Source organism: Triturus cristatus, chromosome 1_2, assembly GCF_964204655.1.
Source record: "Triturus cristatus chromosome 1_2, aTriCri1.1, whole genome shotgun sequence".
Classification (NCBI taxonomy): domain Eukaryota; kingdom Metazoa; phylum Chordata; class Amphibia; order Caudata; family Salamandridae; genus Triturus; species Triturus cristatus.
This window is the reverse complement of record NC_140580.1, coordinates 731,238,997-731,265,548: the sequence shown is the minus strand read 5'-3', so window position 1 is coordinate 731,265,548 and position 26,552 is coordinate 731,238,997. Positions and strand designations below refer to the sequence as shown.

The window sequence follows — 26,552 nt, the reverse complement described above, 5'->3', positions numbered from 1 at the left end:
CAAGGTTGAGGTTATGCGACCTATGCCTTATCTACGCCAAGAAGTGATGTGTCTACAGGTGTTACAGCAGATCTGGAGTCTTGATGCCGGAGGTTAGTTGTAAATGGTTCCAGTGCTTAACTTGTAAAATATTAAGTTAAGTTCCAGGGCTCTGACCGGGAGGCAACTGCAGCATGCACCACCCATTGCCCTTGTCATCGCTGTCAAAACAACTACTAATCATCTCTCTCGCGTGTAAATGCGACAGTTCAGATTATTCCAGGTCCCCAAAGCTAAAGGAATGGCTGGGGAGGCAGGTATTTGCAATTCCAATGTATATTGTATTTCTAAACAACCGTTGTCCTGCTCATCTCTAAATTAGATGAGCAGCGCCACCATGTGGTAGACTGTTCTATGTATGGTGTTGACAATTAGGTGCCGGTGCCGAGCACCGGAAACCAATTAAGTGCTTAGCACCGGAAAGCCCCGGCTGAAATTACGCACTGAATGGTTCCCATATATCATGAGGGCGGCTACCCTGTGGCTGCAGATCACAATATGCAGTCAATTGTTCTGGGCAGTGGTCGAAGTGGGGGGAAAAAGTAGGGGAACTGTGGGTGGAGAATCAGAGGGCAGGAATAACCCGTGGACTGGGTCAATGGGCGGAGTCAGAGGTGTGGCCAGAAAGAGCAAAAATTCCCAGTTTTGAATATTTGCTTGGTATTTCACTGACCAGTTGCAACTTATTACATTATTTAATTCAATCAATGGATACACATGTTTATTAAAGGTTGAATATGAGTTATTCACGTTAAAATGTATTCACAAAGTGGGATACATTTCCAATCACAGAATGTCCCAAATACACCTAAAAGTGGAAGTACAAGACATTTGTCACCGAGCCATGCAGTTTCTGTCATCAGCACTTCTCCTCCCTTTTTCCACATGAGCTGTTCAAACATGAATGACAAAATATCCTAGTTTGCAAATGTTTTCCACCTAATTATGGTTCTGCCATATTTGCCACATAATACATAATCTGCTGCATAATCTGATGATTTTAACTAACAGATTGTTTGTAGCTCAAATAGATCAAAAGTTACAAAAAAATGTGACTTGTGTTGCTGCGACGTGGAGCGCCCTTTGCAAAGGTTGACTGGTAACCTTTCTCACTGCTGCATTTGACTGTTACACTGGGTACTAATGAGGCAAAATATTTGCAGAGACTTTCAGTAGGTATAAAAATGTCAAAATAATAAAGTATCAGAAAATATACCAGATTACACTGCAGCCTTTTTGTGTGCTGCATAATTCAGTCAACACTGTGGCATAATTTTGTTCTCTCTTGCTGCATAATTCTACTGGCCCCAGAGCAGGCAGCACATGTTAAAAGTGCTTGTGCATGGAGCACAGAGGCTGTGAAGTTTGCGAACTTAGTTTAGTGTGCGTGCAAATCCTGCATTGCCAATCCATGGTGAGTTGCACTAGTACTGCTGAAACAAGGCCAATTGAGGTACCAATAGGTGAGGTGGACTGACTTCAACGGTCCTGTGTCCTCAGTGACAGAGTCACTGTCACTCTGGTGTGTGTTGCTTCGTAATCCTGCCCACAAGACTGGAGGTGATCTTCAGCATGGATTGTGATGGACAGGCCTTCAAGGTTAACCCACACTCGCTACTGGTAGGGTCCACCTGCTGGTGCTAGGACACCATGGCTTCTACAGTCTAGCTGTGCCTTCTAAGGTCAAGCATGAGAATGTGCTCCCTCAGGAGAGTGGTTTGATGGAGTGGTCATAAAGGATGAACTTGGTTCCCCAGTTGCAAATTCTGCTGCTCTAGCCATAGTGCCACACGCTCTCTCCCACTAAACACCATACCACCCCACTGAGAGAAACTCGCACTGCCTTCAGCTATAGCCCAATCGTGCTGTGCTATCAACACCTGGATGCGACTCAATTCAAATTATGCACTAGACGAGTAATATGCTGCCTGAAAAAAAGTAATAACATCTTGGAAAAAGCAACTACTCATAGGGAATGCAAGATTACGTTAAGCATGTGAAGTGTAAGTAGGAACAATGTGGTCTTAACGGGGCTCAACGAGGAGAAATGCTTTATGCTTTACTAAATATATGATGCCCTATGGTGCCATAGAGGTAAAAAAAAATAAAAAATTACATAATCTCTTTCAACATCCACAAAAATGTCAGCTTTGCTTGACAGCCTCTTCTTTGTAAAAACAAACGGGCAGACCCTCAAGGCCAAGGGCCTTATCAGGGGCTAGGCCTGCGATTGCTTGTTGTATTTCCTGTACTTTAAACAGGCAAGTTTAGGAATTCCCTGTGTGCGTCAGATAGCCATACACATTGTAGTGAGACTAAGTACGCCTGAAGGTCCACAGCACCCGCCACAGGAGTGGTGGAGTAAAGCTGCTCAAAAAAGGCAACCATGATCCGCATGATGTCGCCAGGTGAGGAGTGGCTTTGGCCCTCCAAGTCTAGAAGAGCAAAGATATAGGTTGAAGTATGGGGCTTTTGAAGGAGGTGCGCAAGGGTTCTGCCAGGTCTATCTCTCTACCCGTAGCTTCGGGATCGAGGAACAAGTTACTTAAATTCCGTAAAGATGTATCTGTAAGAGACATTAGTAGTTATAGATACCTTACCTTAGAATTACCCCCAGGCGTCAGACTGGATACGGAGAATTTTTTTCCTAAGTAGCACGCCTGCGCGTCAGTAGGTGGCATCGGTCAACTCTGCATTGGTCGTTGGCGTCATGTTCACCAGGATGACGTTGCGGTGTCTACTTAGACGCCATCCCTGCGCGCTGACGTCAGTTCTGACACGACTTTCCACGCCAGAAGCGCAGAGCCATGCAAGATACTGACCACTGGTACCCTAAACTAGAGCCCTGCAAGGGAGTCCCTATCCCTAGAAGCCAGTTCGCAGAACGCGGAGGATGAGTGGGCCCGGGAAGGAATCTATAACTACTAATGTCTCTTACAGATTCATCATTACTGAAGGTAAGTAACTTGTTTATCTGAAAGAGACCGTAGTTATAGATTCCTTACCTTAGAATAGATAGCCCTGCAATACCAACCCCGGAAGCGGGTCTGCGAACGAAGTTCACACCAGGAAATCCTGGAGAACAGAAAGTCCAAAAAGGCCGTCACTCCAGACTTGGCTGTCCAGGCAGTAATGTTTTGTGAATGTGTGCAGGAATGCCCACGTGGCTGCCTGGCAGATGTCCACCAGCAGAACTCAATGACCCAAAGCAGTAGTAGCTGCGTTAACCTGGTAGAGTGGGTGCGCAGTCCTACTGGAGGTTTCTTTTTAGCCAAAGAATAACAAATCTTAATGCATAGGACAACCCAAAGAGAGATGGTATGCTTGTGCACTGCCCGACCTTTCTTGGCGCCCACATAACCCACAAAGAGTTGATTGTCCTCCCGGAAGTCTTTAGTGCGGTCAAGGTAGAAAGACAGCGCATGTTTTGGATCCAGACGGTGAAGTCTCTCCTCCTCTTTGGAAGGGTGCGGAGGTGGGAAGAAGGTGGGCAATGTGATGGTCTGACCTATGTGGAAAGAGGTAACCACTTTGGCTAGAAAAGAGGGCCCGGTACGGAGAACTACTTTGTCTGGCTGGACAGCAAGAAAGGGAGGCTTGGAAGATAAGGCTTGAAGCTCACTCACCCTGCGAGCAGAGGTGATGGCAAGCAAGAAAGCAGTCTTCAAAGTGAGGAGACAAAGAGGACAATTATGTAGTGGCTCAAAGGGAGGACACGTAAGATAAGTGAGCACAAGGTTCAAGTCTCACTGGGCATTACGAAAGGAGAAGGAGGAAAGAAATTAGTAATGCTCTTCAGAAACCTGTCAACAATCAGGGACTTGAAAAGAGAAGGCTGATCAGGAAGACGAAGAAAGGCCGAAAGCACAAGTTACTTACCTTCGGTAACGATATATCTGTAAGAAACATTAGTTAGTCAGATTCCTTACCTTAGAATATCCCCAGGCGTCAGGCTGGATCCAGAAAGATTTTTCGTCAGCAGTACCCGTGCGCGTCAGTAGGCGTCGTCTGCGGCTCCACGTCCGTCGTCGGCGTCGTGATCGTTGGGATGACGTCGTCGGAGTACTTAGACGCCGCCCTCGCACTCTGACGTCAGCTCTGTACATAGCTTTCCGCGCCAGGAACGTAGAGCCATGCAAGAAACCGACACTGGTGCCATTAAACTAGGGGCCTGAAAGGGATGACCTTAACCCTAATTATCGGTTTGCAGAACGGGGAGGATGGGTGGGGCGGTAAGGAATCTAACTAACGAATGTTTCTTACAGATATATCGTTACCAAAGGTAAGTAACTTGTGCATCTGAAAGAAACAGTTAGTAAGATTCCTTACCTTAGAATAGATACCCCAGCAATACCAACCCCGGTGGTGGGTCTGCGAACCAAGATCACATCAGGAAGTCCTGCAGAACGGAACGGCCAAAGAAGCCGTCTCTCCGGACTTGGCTGTCTAGGCAGTAATGCTTGGCAAACGTATGCAGCGAGGCCCACGTTGCTGCCTGACAAATGTCCTGCAGAGGGACTCCCTGTCCAAAGGCAGTAGTAGCCGCTGTGGCCCGAGTGGAATGGGCCCTCAGCCCCACAGGAGGATCCTTCTTAGCCAAGGAATAACAGACCTTAATGCACAAAACGACCCCTTCTTAGCGCCCACGTAGCCAACGAAGAGTTGATCGTCCACCCGGAACTGTTTTGTGCGATACAGGTAGAAGGAGAGCGCACGTTTTGGGTCCAGACGGTGGAGCCTCTCTTCCTCTTTCGAGGGATGCGGAGGCGGAAAGGAAGTGGGTAAGGTAATGAACTGCTTGATGTGAAAGGCAGTAACCACCTTAGGAAGAAAAGAAGGGCGAGTCCTCAGAACAACCTTGTCCGGATGGACAGAGAGGAAAGGAGATTTAGAAGAAAGAACCTGGAGCTCACTCACTCTTCTGGCAGAGGTGAAGGCAACCAGGAAAGCAGTCTTGAGAGTCAGAAGACGAAGAGGACAGTTATGAAGTGGCTCAAAGGGAGTGCACATCAGATAAGTTAACACCAGATTCAAGTACCACTGAGGCATTACAAAGGGAACAGGAGGGAACATGTGAGTAATGCCTTTCAAGAATCTATTGACAACAGGGGACTTGAAAAGAGAAGGCTGATCAGGAAGCCTCAAGAAGGCTGAAACAGTTGAAAGCTATCCCTTGATGGTCCCAGAGCAGAGCCCTGCTGGGCCAGGGAAAGAAGAAAGAGGAGAATCTCAGAAAGAGAACCGGAAAGGGGATCCACAGCCTTTGCTGTGCACCATGCCACAAATTTGTTCCACCTGTATGTGTATACCGTTTTAGGGAGGGTCGCCTGGCTGCCAGAATGACATCACGGACTTCAGGAGGAAGGTCAACAGCTGTCAACTGTCACTGCTCAATCTCCACACAAGGAGGTAGAGACTGGACAGGTTCGGGTGGAGGACTGTGCTCTGCTGCTGCGACAGAAGAGCCTCCTGAAGAGGCAGTCTGATCGGAGGATCGATGGCAATGCTCAAGAGCTCGGGGTACCAGACTCTTCGTGCCAAGTCCAGCACCACAAGAATGACTTGGGCCTGATCGCGCTTGATCTTCTTCAGCACTCTGGGAAGCAGTGGTACAGGCGGAAAAGCATACAGGAGGCCGCAATTCCACTCGCGACGGAAGGTGTAGCCAAGCGAGTGCCGCCTTGGAAATTCCAACGTGCAGAACTGTTGACAGTTCGCGTTCTGCTCGGTGGCGAATAGATCTTACCAAAGATCTCCCCACTGCCACCTCCAAGTGAAGACGCCATTCGTGATCCATCATGCACCGGCGGTTGAGAAAGTCCATCCTGCCGTTCAGGGAACCTGGCAGGTGTTGACCCACCAGGGATAAACCCTGATGTTCCAGCCATGTCCAAAGGCAAAGAGCCTATTGACATAGGGTCCACGACCCCACTCCGCCCTGTTTGTTGCAGTACCACATGGCGGTTGTGTTGTCTGTGAACACCTACACTACTCTTCCTTTGACAGGGGGAAGGAATGCCTTCAGTGCAAGGTGAATCGCCTGGAGCTCCAGAAGGTTGATGTGGAGCCCGGACTCCGCCAGAGACCAGAGGCCTCTGATCTCCAACTCCCTCATGTGACCGCCCCATCCCAGAAGTGATGCACTACTGTGAACTCTGGTGGGAGAGGGATCTGCCACTGACCCAATCCTGGTTTGTGAGCCACCACTGCAACTGGCTTGTAGTGCCCTCCAAGATCTGGACAACATCGGAAGGATTTCCCTGATGCTGCACCCACTGAAACTTCAGGTCCCACTGCAGAGCCCGCATATGCCATCTAGCATGATCTACCAGCAGGATGCAGGAGGCCCAGCAGCCTCAGGGTCATTCTCACCGAAATCCGGGCTAGAGGCTGAAATATCGGAATCATAGCCCGAATATCACAGATTCGATGTGCCGGAGGAAGGACCCTAAACTGTGCTGTGTCCAGAACCACTCCAATAAAAAGGAGCCTCTGAGAGGGAATCAGGTGTGACTTCGGCACTTTGATAGTGAACTCCAGCATATGCGGGAGGTCCGCCGTGGTCTGGAGGTGGGAAACGACAGCCTGGGGCGAGCCTACCTTCAACAGCCAGTCGTCGAGATAGGGGAAGACTGGAACCCCTTGTAGGAAAGTGGGTTTCTGTTGCAGTAAACCCCCCACTTTTTGGCAGACTACTAATGCACTTTTACTTGGTGTGCCCTGGGTCCCTGCCAATCAGGTTCCCAGGTCCTGTGCTCTTTTCCCAAAACTAAACCCAATTGGCATCTCTGGCCACAGGTCAGCCCCTGGTAAATGGTACCACAGATACCCAGGGCACTGTGACCAGAGAAGGCCTCTAAGGGCTGCAGCATTTATTGTGCCACCTTTTGAGGTCCTGTACCACTACTCTCACACACTGCCTTTGCAGGCTATGTGTTTTGGTGAGGAACAAAGTGAAGAGTCGACATGGCACACATCCCTGTGTGCCATGCCTACAACCCACTGCCCTGGCATAGCTCAGTCACCCCTGATAGTTGGGTGCACTATACCAGTGGTGAGGGTCAGGTGCATGAGCCCTGTACCCCTACAGTGTCTAAGTCCATTCTTAAGAGTAAGCAAAAGAAGGTTCTGTCGGGTAGAAGGTGGTTATTTCTAGAGCACTGTATGACCTAATTTCCATTTGTAGCAAGCTGGGGGTCGCGTAACTAATTAGCATGGAGGAGTCTCGTTCGTTATCGTAATTTGTAAGTGCAGTGCTACCATTAAGAGTATATGGTGCTGGGAGTTTGTCATTACGAACGCCACAGCACCATAATGGCTACACTGAAAACTAAGAAGTTTGGTATCAGAGATGCCCCCTGAAAACTGACCCACCTCTAGTGTCCCGACTGAGTGGCTGCTTAGGCTGACATCAACAGACATGTTTCTGGACCCCTGGGTCGAGAGCCGGCTCTCGGGGGCCTGAAACAATGCACATCATGGAACTAGGTGCCAAGTCTCCTCCCCACGATGGGCAGGATTCACGAAGGGGAAGCTTCAAAGGCATGCCGCCTTTGTGAGCTTCCCCAAACCACTTGTTGCTTTCAGCAACTGGTCCCCGCTGATTCTGCCCCCCACTTTGGGCCGGAGAACCGGCGGGAAAAAACAAGTGAGGGAGAGAGGTGTGCCCACCTCTGCCAACTCCACCCCTCAGGTGGGGAGGCGAGGTGAAGCACAACTCTGAGTCCACGCCATCTTGAGGATGGGGGGACCCAACCAACCTCATGCCCCCCTCCCACTGGAGGGTGGCACAATAAGGGGTGTACCCATCCCAGGGAAGGGACCCATTGGTCCCTGCCCTCTACCTACCTGTAACGCCCCTAAATCTAGTATTTAGGGGGCACTCTGAACCTTGCATCCTCAGATCCAGAAACAACAAGAAAGAAGATAAGAAGAAGGACTGAATAGCCGTGCAGAGCTAACAAGAGGATGACACCCACTGACTTGGCTCCAGCCCTACAGGCCTGTCTCTCCTCGAACCTGCTCCTGTGAAACCCCGGTGTGTCCTGCAGTCAGCAACCTCACCAACCCCGGAGGACCTGCCTGCCTTCACTTCCAAAGATTGATTCTCCTGTGAACACTGGATTTGTTCAACTGCAACCTCTGGCAGAAGCCGGAGACCCCGAATCCAGCCGTCTCTGCACCTGCCGAATCCGGCCCGAGCTCGAGTGAAAAAAGACCACGGGGAGGTCTCCCCGGGGAGTGTGACCCAAAATCCGGTAATCCCAGACCACCCTCAAGACCCCAGCCGACGCCTGCAGCCTCAATTCAGAGGACCCCCACTACCGTGAACAAGAGTGGGTAAGACTTTCCGATGCCAAAAGGCACCCCTGCACCCGACGCCCCATGACCCAAGACATCCTAACTTACCCCTCGAAGTGGCCGTCGCACCCAGAAGGTCTTCGTCCCAGAGCCTGCAGTGTTTGTTTCGACCGGAGTCTATCAATTGAAAACAACAGGGCACTCAACCTCGAAACAGCACCCTGCACCTGGTCACCCTAGTGCCGCTGAGGGTGCACCTTTGGTGCTACTTTGTTTCCCTATTTGCCCTGAGATAAAGTCCAGGAGCTTTTGCTCCCACAACCCAGTGGCCTGCTTGCCAGCAGCCACCAACCGGATGCCTCCTATACCCCACTGGATAAGATTGGGCCTCAACACTCTGCACCCGGCCGCCCTAGTGCTGCTGAGGGTGTAGCAAGAGTGCATCACTGACCCTGGGGGACCCCTGAGTCTACCCCCAGAACCTCAACTCCCACAGTTGATAACTTACCTTTGAACCGATAACCTGTTTTTCCTCCATAAGATAACATCGACAATTTTCTTCCAAAACGTGTTTTTAAGTGTGGAGTTTTGCAATCTAAAAATATTCTTTAAAAATCGCACGAATAACCAAAGCGTATTTACTTACCTGTTTGCAGGAAATCTCCCAGTGCTGAATCTAGGTATCCAGCACTGAGTTAGAAAAGTAACGTAAAAAGTAACTTACCTGTGATTTAATGAAAAAGCCTATTCATTTCAATGTACTGTATTTGCTAAGTATTGCAACGTACAGAACCCCCTGTAAATCAAACAAAGTACAATTCCTATTGCATTTTCAAACTGTTCTACATTCAGCAACTTAATACTGTAAAGTATTTTATGCTTACCTGTGACAGGCTTGCTTGGTTCTAAAAATAAAACAACAGTATGTTTTATTTTATGTACAATTGGCCTAGAGTTCAGTTCTTGAGTGTGTGAATTTATTTGCTGACTGAGTGTGTACATCAAATGCTTAACACTGTCCCCTGATACTGCCTTACTGCTTGACCACTCTACCACAAATAGAGAGTAAGGTTCTATCTAACTCTAACTTCTGCCTACCTCTGGGGTCACCTGGACTCTATACACACTATACGTCATTTTGGTGTAGTATATATAGAGCCAGTTTTCTACACCCCTGATCTGCGTGGATGAGCTGTGACCACCGCCATCACTTTCATGAACACGCGAGGGGCGCTGGTACGGCCAAAAGGGAGCAGGGTGAACTGGCAATGCTTGTGGCCTACGTGAACCGTAGGTAATGCCGATGGGTAGGCAAGACAGGGATCTGAAAGTAAGCGTTCTGCAAGTCCAACGCTACCATCCAATCTCCAGGGTTGAGGGCAGACAAGACCTGAGCGAAAGTTAACATTTGAATTTCTCCTTCTGAAGGAAGCGGTTGACGTCCCTGGGGTCTAAGATAGGACGCAGTCCTTTGTCTTTCTTAGGTACCAGGAAGTAGTGGGAGTAGCAACCACGACCTACTTCTGGCACAGGGATGCGTTCTATAGCTCCTTTGGCCAAGAGAGCCGTAACTTCCTGGAGCAGAAGGGCCAAAAGATCCTCCGACATGCAATGGAGTGTAGGTGGCATGGAGGGAGGGGTAGATTCGAAGGGGAGGGAGTAGCCCCTTTGGACTATCTGCAAAACCCACCTGTCCGACGTGATGCTACGCCAGTGGAGGAGGTGATTTCGGATCCTGCCGCCCACTGGCAAGTGGTGGCCCTGAAAAGTTGGACTAGGAAAGTTTGGAGGCTGCTGAAGGGGGGGGGGGGCATTGGTGGACTGGCCCGCCTGCTGGCCCCCAGTCCCATGATGTTGGGTCCCACGACCCCGGCCCGCCCGGAGGCTGGGTAGCTTGTGCAGGGCAGTGGCTCTGGGTGGAGCATGGCGGGGCACCCATTCCGTATCCACGAAGGCGCGGAAGGCAAACTGCATGGGGCGAGAGGTGGCAGCAAGGCCCAAGGATCTGATCGTAGCCCTAGAGACCTTGAAGCGCTTGAAGGCCATCAAAGGGCATGTCCAAATGGGTCGATTGAACATCCCCAGAGAAGCCAGTGAACCTCAGCCACGTGTAGCGCCTCAGGGCTACTGGCGTAGATATAATTCTACCCAGTGAGTTGACGGTAACCACTCCACACCTGATAGCAAACTTTGCTGCGTCTCGACCCTGTACAACAGCGCGGGTCAGCACGGCCCTGGACTCCTCCGGGCACTTTGGCAGCACTTGCGCAACCATGCTTCACACAGAGTGTGTGTAATAGCCCAAGAGACATGCGGTGTTCACCAACCGCAGTCCTAAGCTGGCGGAAGAAAACATCTTCCCAAGATGGTCCAGCTTCTTGGATTCCCTATCTGGGGGAGCAGTAGGGAACGCGCCTTTTGATGTCGATGGTTGGACCACCAAGCGCTCAGGGATAGGGTGTTAGAGTGGGTTGCCCGGGGGCATCAGGCAATCATCCTATCTCAAGGAGCCCCTGTGCTGGGCTTGGACTAAGTGCCCAGAAGGATGTCAGTAAGGACCTCACTAAATGCAGTAGGGGCTCCGAAGAGGCCGCTGCCATCTGAAGTACCTCAGTTAGGAGGTTAGTCCTGACAGCCACCGTAGGAGGCTCAGGGCCCAAGTCCTTTGCTGCCCTACGCAACACTACAGCATAGGCGGCCCCCTCCTCCGTAGCCACGGTAGGGGGAGAAAGCATACCAAGGTCTGCTGAGGTATCCAGACCACTGCCCTCACCCAACTCCTCTCGTGGGTCCTGCTCCTCAAGTTAGTCTGCTAGAGGGTAACCAGACCCCTCCCAGTCCTCCTCACCCTCCTCTGGCTGTCAGTAAGCACGGTAGGGAACACCAGGAAGAATAGAGGTAAAAAAGTACCGGTCGGTGCCAGCACAGGTGTCAGTCGACGCCAGTCCGGCTCCGTGTCCAAGTTGGGGTTGAGGATGGGGTCTATGCCGGTTGGGGAAGCAACTGGCTTTGGGGGCATCACCACTGGATTTGGCACCGGGGAAGGTACCGTGAGGTCGACTGGCACCCATCCGGATCCAGGCCTGGTTCCTTGGGGGCCCTCCGGTGCTGGAGCTGCAGCCCCTGGCCTTGATGGCCCAGGGCCCCCAGCTGAGTCTGCGCGGCCCGAAGGTGCGCCAGCAGAGTCGGGCTGCCCAAAGATGCTATGGAGCGCTTCGTAGAAAGCTCAAAGCCGGGCAGTGGACGCCCTGGCTCCCAGAAAGGGGGGGAAGCACGGAGTCATCCCAGAAGCGGACTCCGAAGGCGGAGCCAGAGAGAAACGACACTCTGGGTCCCACGTCACGTTGGCTGACGGATGGGAGAAGGCGAAGAGCGACGATGCTTCTTCGCCTTCTTCTTGTCCTTTGACTTACCCGAGGAGTGCGAAAACTTAATGACGAGTGGTGATGGCTCCACGACCGGTCCCGAGACCTTCCTCTCAACCGGGACCTCAAGACGCGTGGAGCCGACTGACGGGCCTCCAGAAGCTTTCGAGACCGTGTTCGCAAACACTTCGGGTTCATGGCCTGACAGTTGGAGTACGACTTTGGGTCGTGGTCATGCTCCAGGCACCAGAGGCACACAAGGTGCGGATTCAAGATAGGAGTCACAAAGCTTAAAGCCATTCCGTCGATGGGACATCCGTACATGCATCAGGAGTTGAAGGACTCGATAAAGATGTCGACAAAAGTCCAAAAAGATTCAGTAAAAAAGTGATTAAGGGGCATGCTCTCTCCAGATCTGCGTTGGCTGTTGCGGAAAAAGAAAGAACTGACGTCAGTGCGCAGGGGCGGCGTCTAAGTAGACACTGCAACGTCATCCAGGCGAACACGACAACAACGACAGACGCAGAGTCGACTGATGCTACCTACCGACATGCAGGGGTACTGCTAAGGAATTTTTTTTACGGATCCAGTCTAATGCCTGGGGGTAATTATAAGGTAAGGAATCTATAACTTTCCCAAAGGGGTTCCTCCTGGTATGTGGCCATTTGTTTATGGATACTGGCCAACGTGCCTGGATCATCAGTGTGGAAGAAGTCAACGGGGAGCTTAGGCTCTATTCTGCGTTGGCGAACTATAACAAAACAGTTAAAAGAGTATCTGTCCTACAACAGTATGCGGGCTGCTGTGTATCTTGCCTTAACAGATTCAAAACTTTGCCACTCAATCACACCTCTGTCGTGAAGTGCAGTGAGCCCGCCAGGGTTCTTGCTGATTTAATTTTCTGTTTGACGAATTTGAGGGCTTGTTTTGTGTTTGTGAAATAATGAGTCTTGCCATCTTGTATGATCTTGAGCATCGCCGGGTAGAGGAGGATGTACTGTATTCCCGCCTGCTGTAAGAAACGCTTGGCAGGCAGGAAGTCCCTTCCGGCAGCCTGCAGTGCCACCATGAGGTCGGGGTAAAAGGACAGCTTATCATCTTTGTACTATCAGTCCCTTCTCCCGAGCCAGCCTGAGGATTGTATCACGGTCCTTATAATTCATCAGATGTGCCACTATGGGCTGCGGGGGCGCACCAGGAGGGCGCCTGGAGTCAAGGGATCTGTGGGCCCTTTCGATGATGAAGACCAATGATAGGTCAGCTCCAAAGATATCTCTGAGCAGGGAGTCTATAAAGTCCTTAACTTTGGCACTGTTTTGCCTCGATCGAGCTTCAAGGTCTTCGTTATTGATCTTAATGAGCTCCAGGACCAAGACTTCTGCTTTTGCTATGCATGACTGTCATCTATGTCCAAGACAAGGGCCTCTAGCTGGTCGATCTGGGTGTCATGCTCATCCACTCTCCCTTTAACCCCATCAAGGCGCGATGTGAGTAGGTCTAGTTTAGTATCTATAGTTTTTAGGCTTGTTTTGACATCTAAAAGTATTTCTTTCAAGTCCAGGTGGTGCTCATCGAAGTCCTCTGCTCGGTCAGGCGTCAATCAACTGTCCTTCATGTGATCCGCCTGCCTGTCACTTCTCTTTCGCTCAAACAGCAGTTTAGTTCGCCTCCCTCAATGTTTTCCCATGCTGAATGTGACGAAGGGCTGAATGTCGTGCCCCAATGGTGGATGCCACGAACACCAGGCACATTTCTTGTGTATTTGCAATTTATATGTACTGTAAATTTTATGTATGTCACTGTATATTGTTTTGTTGTTTTTTACATATTGATTGACTTCTTTATGTCTGTGTTCTGTTCCTATTGTTGATATGCACATTGTTCATTGTTTCTCATCATGTTTATGGCGCTCCATAACAATTGATGTCTACTGTTGCTGGCTTTTATAATAACCTTATGTATATGGGTGATACTTATATGATATTTATACAAATGATTTATACTCGTTGAAAATTATAATACATTTTGAAAACTACTTGTCTATGGGACATGTGTATTTATGGATACGTTACCTATTTTGAAAGTATTTACTAGGGAGACTGTTCCTGTTGTTAGCTATTGTGTTTCCCCTATTCTCCCTACTATTTTGACCCAGGGGCCCTCCTATGTTCTTCTATCACGAACACCAGGCTGCCTGAGAGTTCCTCTTTGCCAGCTCCAGTGCTTCGTTTCGCCACTGTATACACTTGTTAGGGTTCCATTGGATCCAACGGGAGAACTGGTGTCCCATGGAGTCCTTCGCCACAGACACAAGTGCGTCCACAACCCAGCTTTGCTAATTCTTGTGTGAGTGCTCCCATGTCTGGGCCCGTTGGTACTGCGCAACTGGCGTGTGAGCCCTGTCAACAGAAATAAATGCGCTGTTCCGGTACGCTTGGCCCGCACAGCCAGACCCCGAAGCAGTCGGGACCAGGCAGTCGGTAGGAAAGCATTTGGGGATCCACGTAAGCCATACCTCCTTGAACTCCCCCGGATGTCAAGTTTTCAGAAATGTGTGGGTATGGTAGCTTTCCCTAGATCGCCGCAAGCGTGGGACCAAAAACACAGATCCCCCTGCAAAACCAGGTATTTTTATGATAGGTAATTTTGAAGTCACCACAGTACGATTTGGGCCATTTCCTGTTGCAGCCACTGTGCCTATCCACACAAGTGAGGTACCATTTTTATTGGGAGACCTGGGGAAAACGGTAGGTGGTAGGAAATTTGTGTCAGCCCAGTGATACCACAACTTTCCCACACAGAAAAGTGAGCAAAAGATTATTTTTTTCTGCTAAATTTGAGGTTTGCACGGGATTCTGATTAGGGAAACGTTGGATGATGTACGCAAGCCATACCTCACTGGACTCCCCAGGGTGTCTAGTTTTCAGAAATGTGTGAGTTTGGTAGGTTTCCCTAGATGGCCGCTGAGCCTGGGGCCAAGACCCAGGTGCCCCCCTTGCAAAACCTGGTTGTTTTGTGATAGGTCATTCTGATGTCTCCACAACACATTTTGGGCCCTTGCCTGTAGCGGTTACTTGACCCACCCATAAGAGTGAGGTACCATTTTTATCAGGAGACTTTGGAGAATGCGGGGTGGTTGGAAGTTTGTGGACTAACGCAGATTCCAGGACTTTCCATCATAGAAATGTGGGGAAAGCTTTTTTTTTTTTTTTTTTTTTGTTTTTGTTTTTTTTTACAAAGTTTTGAGGTTTGCAAGGGATTCTGGCTAACAGAACCTGGTGAGAGCCACACAAGTCACCCCATCCTGGATTCTGCTGGGTGTCTAGTTTTAAAAAATGTATAGGTTTGCTAGGCTTCCCTAGGGCCGGCAGTGTTAGGGTTCAGAATCTACTGCTAGGCACTTTGAAAAAAAGGATTAGTATTCACTGTAAAAAAGTGGTGTGTCCATGTTGCGTTTTGGGCTGTTTCCTGTTGCGAGCACTAGGCCTGCCAACACAAGTGAGGTACCATTTTTATAGGAAGACTTTGGGGAATGCGGGGTGGGTGGAATTTTGTGGATCCACTTAGATTCCAGAAGTACGAGTTACTTACCTTCGGTAATGGTGTATCTGGTAGAGACGATTTTAGCCGCTGATTCCTTCACGTAGAATTATCCCCAGGCGTGAGACTGGATCCGGAAAACTATCTTGCCCAGCATCCCTGTGCGCCGGCATCACGCGACTCCGCCCAGGTGTCGTCCGCGTACGTGACGTCAGTGAGGTCACATAAGTCCCACACCGGCGTGCCTACGTCAGTTTTCTTCGGAGAACTTTTCCGCGCCACAACACAGAGCCAGCAGACAAAACTGTGAGAGTATAGGAACAGTGTGCGAAAGGGCCAAAAAAGGAATGGTGAAGAACACCACCATAAAGAGCAGTGCCCAGCACTGCAGTACCCAAAGGCAGGGAAAGGATAAAGAACAGAGCAGCAACCCTGCCAGTACAGACACAACCCCCCCCCCCCCCCCCCCGGAGTCAAGGGACATATGTAAAAATGTATCGAGAACATGCAACAGGACTACAACCCTAACCAAAGGCAAGGAAGGGGAACCAGTTGGGGACACACAGGGAACGACAAAACTCCAAGACATCCCCAACACAGAGTGTGACAACCTTCATCAGGAACAAGGGCAGAGGCACAGCCAAAAGACCCCAACCTCAAGGATCGCAAAGAGCAAGAAGTACCAACAAACCTATCCTCCCACGTGACAACGGGGAGGAAAAAGGGACAGCCTGACAGAAAGAGGGAAAGAATGTACCCATATAAGACACAGCCACCCACAGGGAAGCGAGTGCAAAAGACCAAATCACAAGCCCTCGCAGAACGGGAAGGAAGGGCGGGCCGTGAAGGAATCTGCGGCTAGAATAGTCTCTACCAGATACACCGTTACCGAAGGTAAGTAACTTGTACATCTGATAGAGACTACTAGCCGCAGACTCCTTCACGTAGAATAGATACCCTAGCCATACCCAAGGGGAAGGAGGGTCTGCGAGAGGACCCCCACCCACCGGGGCACAACAGAGGGCCGCACGGGGGCCGAGTCCGAAAACAGGACGAGGAGCTCCGTTCCCCAGGCAAAGAGAAAAGAAGAGAAGAAGATAACCTGTCCTCACTCAGCAGAGGAAACAAGGCAAGGCGCAAAGAGGCCAAACAGCCCACGCCCTTGCGAGGCAACAAAACCTCCGCCCAAGGCCAAGGCAAGGAAAGGAGCACCGAAGGAGAAGAGCAACCTAGAGACTCCAAGGAGAAGAGGCAGAGCAAAGGCAATCCCAGACAGGACGGCGCCGGCAGCAAGAAGCAGGCGGAAGCCGAAAAGGGGAACTCAAGGTCACCCAGGAAGAATTGTCCAACGTCCCGCAGGGACAAACTGCGCCCGCAACAGGGTCCAGAAGGCAGGGACCATCTCCCCCACAGGGAGACGAGGTAGAACCGAGGGCAAAGCCCACTGGAAGCAGCGGAGAGGGCAGGATTACAGTCCCACTAAAGCCCCAAGAAGGCACAACGGTGCAGAAAGAACAAGAGGGCGGCACTGGCAAGCTCCGCCAGACGCCAGGGACACCAAAGAAAGAAACACTCCAAGCAAAAAGGCGAAGAAGAAGGTTGCATCCGCAACACACCATAACGCCACGAAGAGCAGAAGCCTGCAGGCGACCACAACTCCCCAGCACATACCAGGGCTATATAACAGCCAACTCTGCCCCACATAGGGCATGTCATATCCCAAGACATGGGAACCACTTAGGAAGAAACTTCCGCAGCAGAGGACAACAAAAAAGACCTGCGGCAAAAAACCCAGCAGGAGGCCTATCAAGCAGCCAGAGGGGAAACGCAGAAGGCCCAATCTCAGGCCCAGCATGGTGTAAAAAACCCAAGGGAAAAACACACAGTCATAAAGGGCTGGCCAGCAGCCAACAGAACCACAGCCTCAGCAAGGAGGACTCAAGTGGCCATGAAGCACACAGAACAGATAACCGGGGCGACCCGCCCCAACGGAAGAACAGCTCCAAGAACCAGATCAACACGCAGGTAACTGAGGAGGAGAAGAAGGAGGGGGAGGAGGAGGAGGAGGACGAAGACCCGCCAAGAATCTCTGGATGGCTGAGTTCGCAGGGGCATGGAACAAAAGAGCACCATCGAAGGGAAGGTCCACTAGCCGTTCACGAACATTCTCTGGGAACACACTGTCCTGAAGCCAGGCATGGCGACGAAGGGCAACCGAAGAAGCCATGGCACGACCCAGCACTTCCGAGATGTCCAGAGCGGAGCGAAGGATAAACGCCGCCAGCTCCCAACCATCCAAGACATGGTGTCGCAAGTCCACACAGGCACCCTCCTGAGAAGCGGCAGACATAAGGGACTCCGCCGAGTCCCACAAGCAAGAAGTGGCCCTAGCCAAAACACACAGCGTGTTAAGGGCCCGCAGAGCTTCACTGGTTGAGGCAAACATATTGCGCCCCCAGGAGTCCAGCCAGCGGGCCTCCCGTGACGGGGGTGACAACAGCAGCAGCAAAGCAGGAAAGGCAGACTGCAAAAGGGGGCCTCTGGTCGAAGGGTGAAGAGAAAGACACACCGGATCACGCGGTGCCGGATGGTGGCGGTGCAAAAGGTGCTGGGGCACCGGGTCCCCCGTGGCGGGACGGCCCCAAGTCCCCAAGAGAGAAGAGTGGAGTGAACCCTCGAAGGAAAGCAACAGTTCCCTACCACCAGAGCCCTGATGGAGAACCTCCAGAAGATGATCTGCGGGGAAATAGGTAGCTGGATCACCCATGCGTAAAATTCCCACAGCCGTGGAAATAGTGCGGGCGAAAGCTGCACCCGCCTCCGTAGGGCCCCGCGGAGGGGAAAGCAGCTCCTCGTTAGGCGACGGCTGCTAGCTAAGGCGGCCATCCCCCAAGCCAACCGGAGGAAGGAAGGGCCAAGGCCGGAAGGAAGAAAGTGGGGGACCTGCGGCTCCTCCGGCAAAGACCGCGGACGTGTTGACTGTGAGAAGCTGCCTTTAGACGATGTCGGGGAAAAAGCCACGACACGGCGGCCCGTCTCCGGCGAGGATGACACCAGCAATCGCCGAACATCTGGAGAAGAGGAGGCGTCCGAAGACGAGTCAACGACCCGACGTCGGCCCGGCGCCGTAGAGTCCGCAACCTGAGGCAGGACACCGTCGCCAACCGGCACCGGAGGAGACGCCGGGGCGACCTCCAACACAGCACACCGACCTCCGACGAGGCAGCAGCCTGCGTGGAGGGACAAGAAGGGCCCGGGGATGGACGAGGAGTCCCCCGCCAGCCGCGACTCGTGTCGGGGCGAGATGGGCCCTCCTCCGACCCCTGTGGCGCCATCAGGGCCAGCAGCCGCAGGTGCCATAGCGGCGTCACCTTGGCCTTGGACAAGGCCGCCGCCTGTCCCGAGGACCGAGAGGGGCTCGGGGGTGCGACCCGAGCCCCGGCGACCTCCCGTGACACCACAGGGACTCCCGCGGGAGTTTGCGGCGAAGCAGAGGCGCCGTGGTCCGAAGGAGGGACCCCGAAGAGCCGCACCCCACCGGCACCACATCCTCCGAGCCTGGATCCAAACCAGTCGGGGCCGGAGCCACCGGCAATGCCGCGGAGGGCCCCACACACTGCAAGGGATCCGCTGACGTCCCAGGAGGGGAAGGAGGAGGAGGAGAAGCCAGTGAGGCCTGCAAAGCAGCCGCATATGTCTCCATCTGGGCTCTGGTCGCCCCCACGCCGGGAAACGGCGGATACGGGGACGACATGCGAATCCGTACCACCCGCGGAGAGCCCACTCCCCCGACAGGCCGGAACCCGACCCTCGGGGACAAACTGTGACACTTACCAATAGGTGAGCGGAGCTCTTGCAACCTGGGAGAAGATCGAAGTCGGCGAGGGAAGCTGCGGGTCCGAGAACCCTCCACAGGGGCCGGACGAGGTGTCGACGCCGACCTGGACACACAAGCCGAAAGAAGTTTCATCCGGCGCTCCTGCCGGGACTTCGACTTCATCTGCTGGCACGCCTCACAATCAGTGGAGTCGTGGTGCTCCCCCAAACACCACATACAGATGGGGTGAGGATCCGTCGCCGACATGAGGCAGCCACACGACGGGCAAGTTTTAAAGCCTGAAGGCATTCGCACACTGTTCCCACACACGCAGCAATAGCGTAAGGTAAAGGCCTAAACAGGCCCAGAGCACAAACCGGATCCGCGTTGCACACGGAAAAGGAAAAAAAACTGACGTAGGCGCCCCGGGGTGGGACTTATGTGACCTCGCTGACATCACGTACGCGGAAGATGCCTGGGCGGAGTCGCGTGAAGTCCGTCCCCCTGGCGCGCAGGGATACTGGGCAAGAAATTTTTCCGGACCCAATCTCACACCTGGGGATAATTCTACGTGAAGGAGTCTGCGGCTAGTAGTCTCTATCAGATCTTTCTAGCACAGAAATGTGAGGAAAATGTGTTTTTTTGACAAAATTTGAGGTTTGCAAGGGATTCTGGGTAACAGAACCTGGTGAGAGCCACACAAGTCACCCCATCCAGGATTCCCCAGGGTGTTCAGTGTTCGAAAATGTATAGGTTTGCTAGGTTTCCCTAGGTGCCAGCAGAGCTAGGGTTCAAAATCCACAGCTAAGCACTTTGAAAAAAAGGGTCAGTTTTCATTGTAAAAATGTGGTGTGTCCACTTTGCGTTTTGGGCCATTTCCTGCCGCGGGCACTCGGCCGACCCACACAAGTAAGGTACCATTTTTATCGGGAGACTTAGGGGAACACAGAATTGTTATTACCTATTCACTTTCGATGCATTACTGCCTTCCAAATGTAAGACAATGTATAAAAAATAAGTCTCTTTGAAAAATGTCCTATAATTCAGATGCTGGCATGGGTACCCACAATTTCGGAGATGTGCAAATAGCTAATGTTTCTAAACTCTATATTTTGTTCCCATTTCGGAAATACATAGGTGTCTTTCATACCGATTTGTCACAGTTTTTATTTACCCAAATGAATTGCTATATACCCGGTACACAATGAAAAACCACTGCAAGACGCTGCTCAGTTATTGGCTCTGGGTTCCTCGGGTTCTTGGTGTTACCTACAAGTCCTACATATCCCCACAACCAGAAGGGTCCAGCAAATGTAACAGCATATTGCTTAAAAAATCTGTCATACTTAGAAGAATTTACAGGTGAAAACGTTGGCACAAATGGCTGTTTTTTTCAACTAATTTGAAATTTTTCCTATTTTCAGCTGTTAGTTTCTATAAAAAGAACCTTGAAGGGTCTACACAAATGACCCCTTGCTGAATTCAGAATTTTGTCTACTTTTCTGAAATGTATAGCTTTCCCGGATCCATTATTACTTTCATACCCCATTCTACCATTAACTGGAAGGAGGTTGAAAGCACACAAAATAGCAAAAATAGGCTATGTCCCAGTAAAATGCCAAAATTGTGCAAAATGTTTTGGTTTTCTGACAAACGTCTGTCACAAACCCTTTGTTGATACCATTTGCAGGGAAAAAAACAGACGCTTTCTTCTGCAGCATTTTTTCCCCATGTTTCCCCAAAAACCCAACCTTAGCTGTATTTTGGCTAAGTTCTGGGTCAACAAACCCTGGGTACCTTTAAAATCCCCATGATGTTGGAAGAAAAGGACACAAATTTGGCGTGGATACCTTATGTGGTCAAACACTTACAGGGGCCTAAGCGCAAGCTACCCCAAATAGCCAAAAAACAGGCTTAGCAAAGGGGAGAAAAGGCCTAGCAGCCAAGGGGTTAACAGAAAGAGTGTGAAGCTCACTAACACTCCTGGGTAACGTTATTTGCCACTAAGAAGGCTCTCCTAAGTGTCAGAAGCCTTAAAGGGCAGATGTGCATGGTTCAAAAGGAGAACACATAAGAAATGTAAGGACTAAATTAAGGTCCACTGTCAAGATGTCTCTCTCAAGATGAAGGTGGGAACAGATTCTGTAAGCCCTTAAGGAAACATGTCAAAACTGGTGACTTAAACACAAAGGGCTGATAAAGCAATTACAAAAAAAGCTGAAATGGCAGACTTTTAACAATGCCCAGCGCAAGGCCTTACCGGAACAAAAAAACACACAAATAACAGCACCTCCGACAGAGAAGTAGAATGTGGGTCAATTTGTCGTGAGTAGCACCAAAACACAAACTTGTCCCGAAGGCAGGCATATAGGGCTTTGTTGATGGGTGCCTGGCTGCCAGAATAACATCTCAGATTTTGGAAGGAAGATTAAAGATAATCAACTGTCGCCACTCAATCTCCAAGCATGAAGGTGGAGATTGCATAGGTTTGAGAGCAAGACCCTGCCCTGTTGTTACAGCAGGTGATCCTTCCGAAGGGGCAGCCTGATAGGAGGAAAAATGCCCATGCCCAGGAGTTCTATATACTACACTCCTTGGGCCCAATCTTAATCCCCGGTCAACCTTGACCATCTTAAGAACTGTGGGCAGGAGTGTTATCAGCGGAAAGACGTACAAAAATCCTGAGTTCCTTTGGAAAGCGTCTCGGAGCGAGAGTCGCTTTGGAAACTTGAACATGAAAAACTGCTGACACTGCCCTTTCTTGGCGGTATCAAACAGATCGAGCCAAGGTTCTTCCCATTCTTGGAAAAACCCTGGAGCCACCACCAGGTGCAATCCGCAAGGCATTGGCAGTTGAGTTTGTCTGACCTGGTGCCCAAATTTCCCGACAGGTGGTGTACGACTAGGAAGATGTCCTGAAGTTCCACTCATGTCCAGAGGTGCAGGACCTCCTGGCACAGTGTCCATGACAATTTCCACCTTGTTTGTTGCAGTACCACATGGCGGTAGTGTTGAACGTTAACACCTGCACCAGCCTTCCCTTCTTTCAATGCCAAGAGGATGGCCTTCAGCTCCATTAGACTGACATGGAGCTGAGTTTCCGCAGGAGAACAGAGTCCTCACCTACCCACCTCATCCAGATGGCCACTCCAACCTAGAAGGGCTGCATCGATCACCACTGTCAGCTGTGGGTATGGAAAGAAGAGGGGTCTGCCGCTGACCTGATTGCGTATCATCAACCACCACTGCAGATCTTTTGCAATCCCCTCCAAAATCAGGGCCAGGTAATTGAGATTCCTTAGGTGCTCTGAACATTACAACCTAAGATCCCACTGCAGACCCCGCATGTGTGTAGGAAAGTAACCCTTTTTGCATGGTTACTGTAGGAAAGTAGGATCTGCTTTCATTGTTAGCCCCACTTTTTGCTTGTGTCAGTATGTTTTTTTTTACTAGTCTGGCTGGGATCCTGCTAATCAGGACCCCAGTCACTGTGCTTCCTCTATACATTTTTCATGGTAAGTACTTTGATACATCCACAATTGGCTACTGGTGTACCCATGTAAGTTTCTAGTATATGGTACTAAGGTACCCAGGGCATCTACCATGGGCTACAGCATTATGCCACCCATGAGAGCCCACTCAAACTGTGACTACAGGCCTGCCATTGTAGCCTGTGTAAGCTGGTGCCAGCACCACTTACAACAGATGTGTTTCCTTATATCTGAGGTCACTACACTTAAAACCTATAAGTCACCCCTAAGGCAGGCCTTTCAATCCTCAAAGCAGTGTGCTGTGTTATAAGTGTGAGGGTGCCCTGCCTGAGCAGGACACCCCCTAAATGCCCCAGAGTCGATTGTCCAGGCTTTGTAAGTGCGGTGCGCCATTTTGATACATATAGTGGCCATGCATCGTGATGACTAACTATATATTGGCTGCCCGAACCTGGGCATGTTTGAATCATACCCTAACACCGTTAGCGTTATTGGAGGTATGATTCCATGCACAGGGGGGCGCCTCCGGGAAGCCCCCAGACTGCCAGTAGCAGCTTCCAGGGTCTGCCAGCAAGCTAGTGCTGCTGCCAACCCCAGACACGATTCTGCCCTCCTGCTGCTGAGCTGAGCTCGAGCAGGGGAAGGTGGAATAATAGGTTTCCTGTTAAAGGGAGTTGTGACCACCTCCCAGACATGACTTAGTGTATTGGGCTGGGATGGGAGCTCTTGCCAGCGCCACATGACTGCTTCGAAGGGCACGTTTGGTGCCCTTCTCGCAAACTCTAGTTAGAACCAGATGTAGGAGCCTTTGGCTCCTGTTCTGGGGTGCAACAGGACAAAGGGCATGGGAGTATCCTCCTGCCACTCCTCTGGGAGGGACCCCTAAATCGTCTTAACCCCTTTCCTAGGATATAAAAGGGCTTACCTGTTGCTACTGCAAAGGCTTGTTGGTGCTTCCACCGGACACTGACCCTCTGGTCATTAGCTTCCGACGTGGGACAGCTCATAAACTGCTCCAGGACTTCCACAGTGTCACCTGGTCCTCACAGCTGTAGCGACAAGGTCACCATCATTACTCCTGCATCTTCTGTCATCGGTAGTCATTACTCCTCAATGCCTCCTGGTCACCCCCGAGTGGCATTGTGGACTACGGCAGTTTTCGATGTCACTTTGCACCTATGCACCCGGCTTCCCTGGTGAAATATCCTGGTTCCTGGGGTATCCATGGGTGGGGTGTCTCTCCAACCTTCTGACTTCCATGGGGTTTCCTCAGGGTCCACTGGGAAGGGTTCTTATTCTTGAAAACTGCAACCGAGACTTTGCTGTTGACTTCTATTGAGCACGCGGCTGTGTTCCCACTCTGCACACAGCCTCTGTGGGGTGCCTGGGTACTTACCTTGGGTGGTTCCTTGTGTCAAACGGAATCACCCGACAGCGGTTACCGAGTTAAATGAAGACTTTTCGTTAGGAGATAGGAAGACGTGGAAGAACCATACGCTCCTACCCTGGTGACAACATATAAAACGGCGTATCCTTTAGTGCTCCTTGAATTTCACAGCAACAAAAGGAGACAAGCAGATCCTTAATAAGCGGAGCCAAATACAATGATAGCGCTCAAGACTAGAGGCTGTACATGAGGTATAATAAAAGGCGGAATGTCCGCTTTTTAGGATTGGGTCTACTGGATACCAGTATAGGATTTCTTCTCGACTTTTAATATTAAATGAAGTTAACTAAAAATTTCGGCTATAAGGATCTCTAATAATGAGGACACAAGAGGTAGAGAAAACCTTATGATATTATATGTCTTGAAAAAGATGGGAGAATTTTGAGTATAACCATCGAAACGCGTCAACGCTTTTTGGATGACATAATCTCTACGGGAATATGGTTGTGGTATTTTTTCGAGTAAAAGTTGAACCAGACCAGATCCTCACTGATTCAGTTGATATGTCCGTATAAAAGACTAATTTAGGAGTCTGGCAACTGTGTTTTCTATTGTACTTGTGTTTGTTTTTTATGTCTGTATAATGATACGGTATATGTTGTAGAAATTGTATGGAATTTTTTGGAATATTTTAATGTAAAACCCTCTTTTTTTTCTATTGGACCAATTGTATGGTCTTTTTATGTGATTTTATTAAAGAAATACTGTGTACTATTGAAGTAGACGTTCAAGATAATTAAAAACATTTGCTTGTGATATTTGTTTTATGAATGCAATATTAGCTTTGTAAGGGGCTGTAGTGTATATATATCTTTCAGGTGCATTCTAAAGGGAATTTACTTATAACTGGTTCCTTGTGTCCCCAGCTCTTTTGAGTCTCCTTTTCCAAGTCCCGTCTTTGGTTGCAGCTCACATTCCACTTTCTTAGTATTCTCCCTGGAGACCACTGTGTATTGTGCTTACTTACCTGTTTACAATTGAAGATTTGTGTGTATTTGTGATGATATCTCAGGGTAGGAGATATACCAATGTGTTAGTGAGTGTTGTACAATAAATAGACATATTTTTATAAATACACTGTGGTTATTTTTTGTTTAACCTACGCTACATGATTAGATCTGGTAAAACAAGCTGCTCAACACTCGTTCTGGACTAAGCCTGAAAGCTGCTCTCCAAAGCTACCACTAAGAGAGCTTTCTATGGTTGTCAAAGGCCACTAAAATCACCATAAGGGTTGTCTGGGTTAGTGCAAGGTGCTCCACTTAAATAAGTGTGCACCATATACTAAGCCAATCTCCTACAGTTACCCCCAACTTTTTGTCTGATATCTGATTCACTTTGACAAACAATGGCCAATCCGGGGGGATCAATATGACTTGGGCCCGGTCATGTCGAATCTTCCTCAGAAATCGAGGAATCAAGGGTATGGGAGGAAACGCGCAGTTGTGAGCCCCAATGCAACTGAAACGTGTCCCCCAACGCTCCCCGCATTGGATACTGGAAACTGCATTGGATACTGGAAACTGCAGAACGACAGGCAGTGCGCATTTTTGTGAGTGGCAAATAGGTCCAACTGAGGAAACCCCCACATCCTGTAGATGTGATGGACCACCTCTGGATTAAGACGCCACTCGTGATTGTCCGAGAATTGCTGACTGAGACTGTCCGCACGAACATTCAGTAGTTCGGCAAGATGATTTGCGATCCCACTAATCTGATGGTCCTGAGCCCAGGACCAGAGCCGCAGGGCCGCTCTGCAGAGACGATATAACCCTACTCCTCCCTGTTTGCTGATGTACCACATTGCGGTTTTGTTGTCCGTGAGGACCAGAACTGAATGACCACGAAGGAGGGCAGAAAGGTCTTGAGTGCCAAAGGTATCGCCCGCAATTCCAGCAGATTGATGTGAAGCAATCTCTCCTCTGGAGACCAAAGACACGATCTCCAGATCCCCCAAATGAGCACCCCACCCTAGAGTGGAGGCATTTGTTATTACTGTGGCCACTGGAGAAGGAGGTTGAAATGGCTTCCCTTGAGACAGGTTGCCTGAAATACTCCACCATAACAGATCCGCTGCAGTCTCCCTGGATATTCTGACCACCTCCCTGAGATCTCCGTTGTGATGAAACCACTGCCTGCGGAGGCACCACTGGAGGGCCCTCATATACCAGCGTGCATGGTTGACCAATAGTATGCAGGAAGCGAACAAACCGAGCAGGCACGAGACCTTCAGGACTGGAACTTCCGCTCCTTCCTGAAAAAATTGAATCATAGCCAGGATGTCTATAATCCTCTGTGGAGGCGGGAAGGCACGATTCACAGTAGTGTCCAGTACTGCTCCTATGAACAGATTGCGCTGAGATAGCACTAGGCGAGATTTGGGTACATTTAGTGAAAAACCCAAGGCGAACAACAGTCAAGCCGTTAACTGCAGCTGATGCAGATGATGCAGCACCAACTCTGGAGACTTTGCCTTGAGCAGCCATTCGTCCAGGTATGGGAATATCGGGATTCCCCCACCTTCTGAGATGAGCTCCAACCACCGCCATCAC

The 26,552-nt window shown here is 50.3% G+C and overlaps 1 protein-coding gene across 2 annotated transcripts in view; it reads right to left on the bottom strand.

Moving 5' to 3' along the window:
• The window catches only part of VPS13D (vacuolar protein sorting 13 homolog D), a 2,738,381-nt gene that overhangs the window by 194,018 nt on the left and 2,517,811 nt on the right, over positions 1–26,552 (bottom strand). The window lies entirely within an intron of this gene.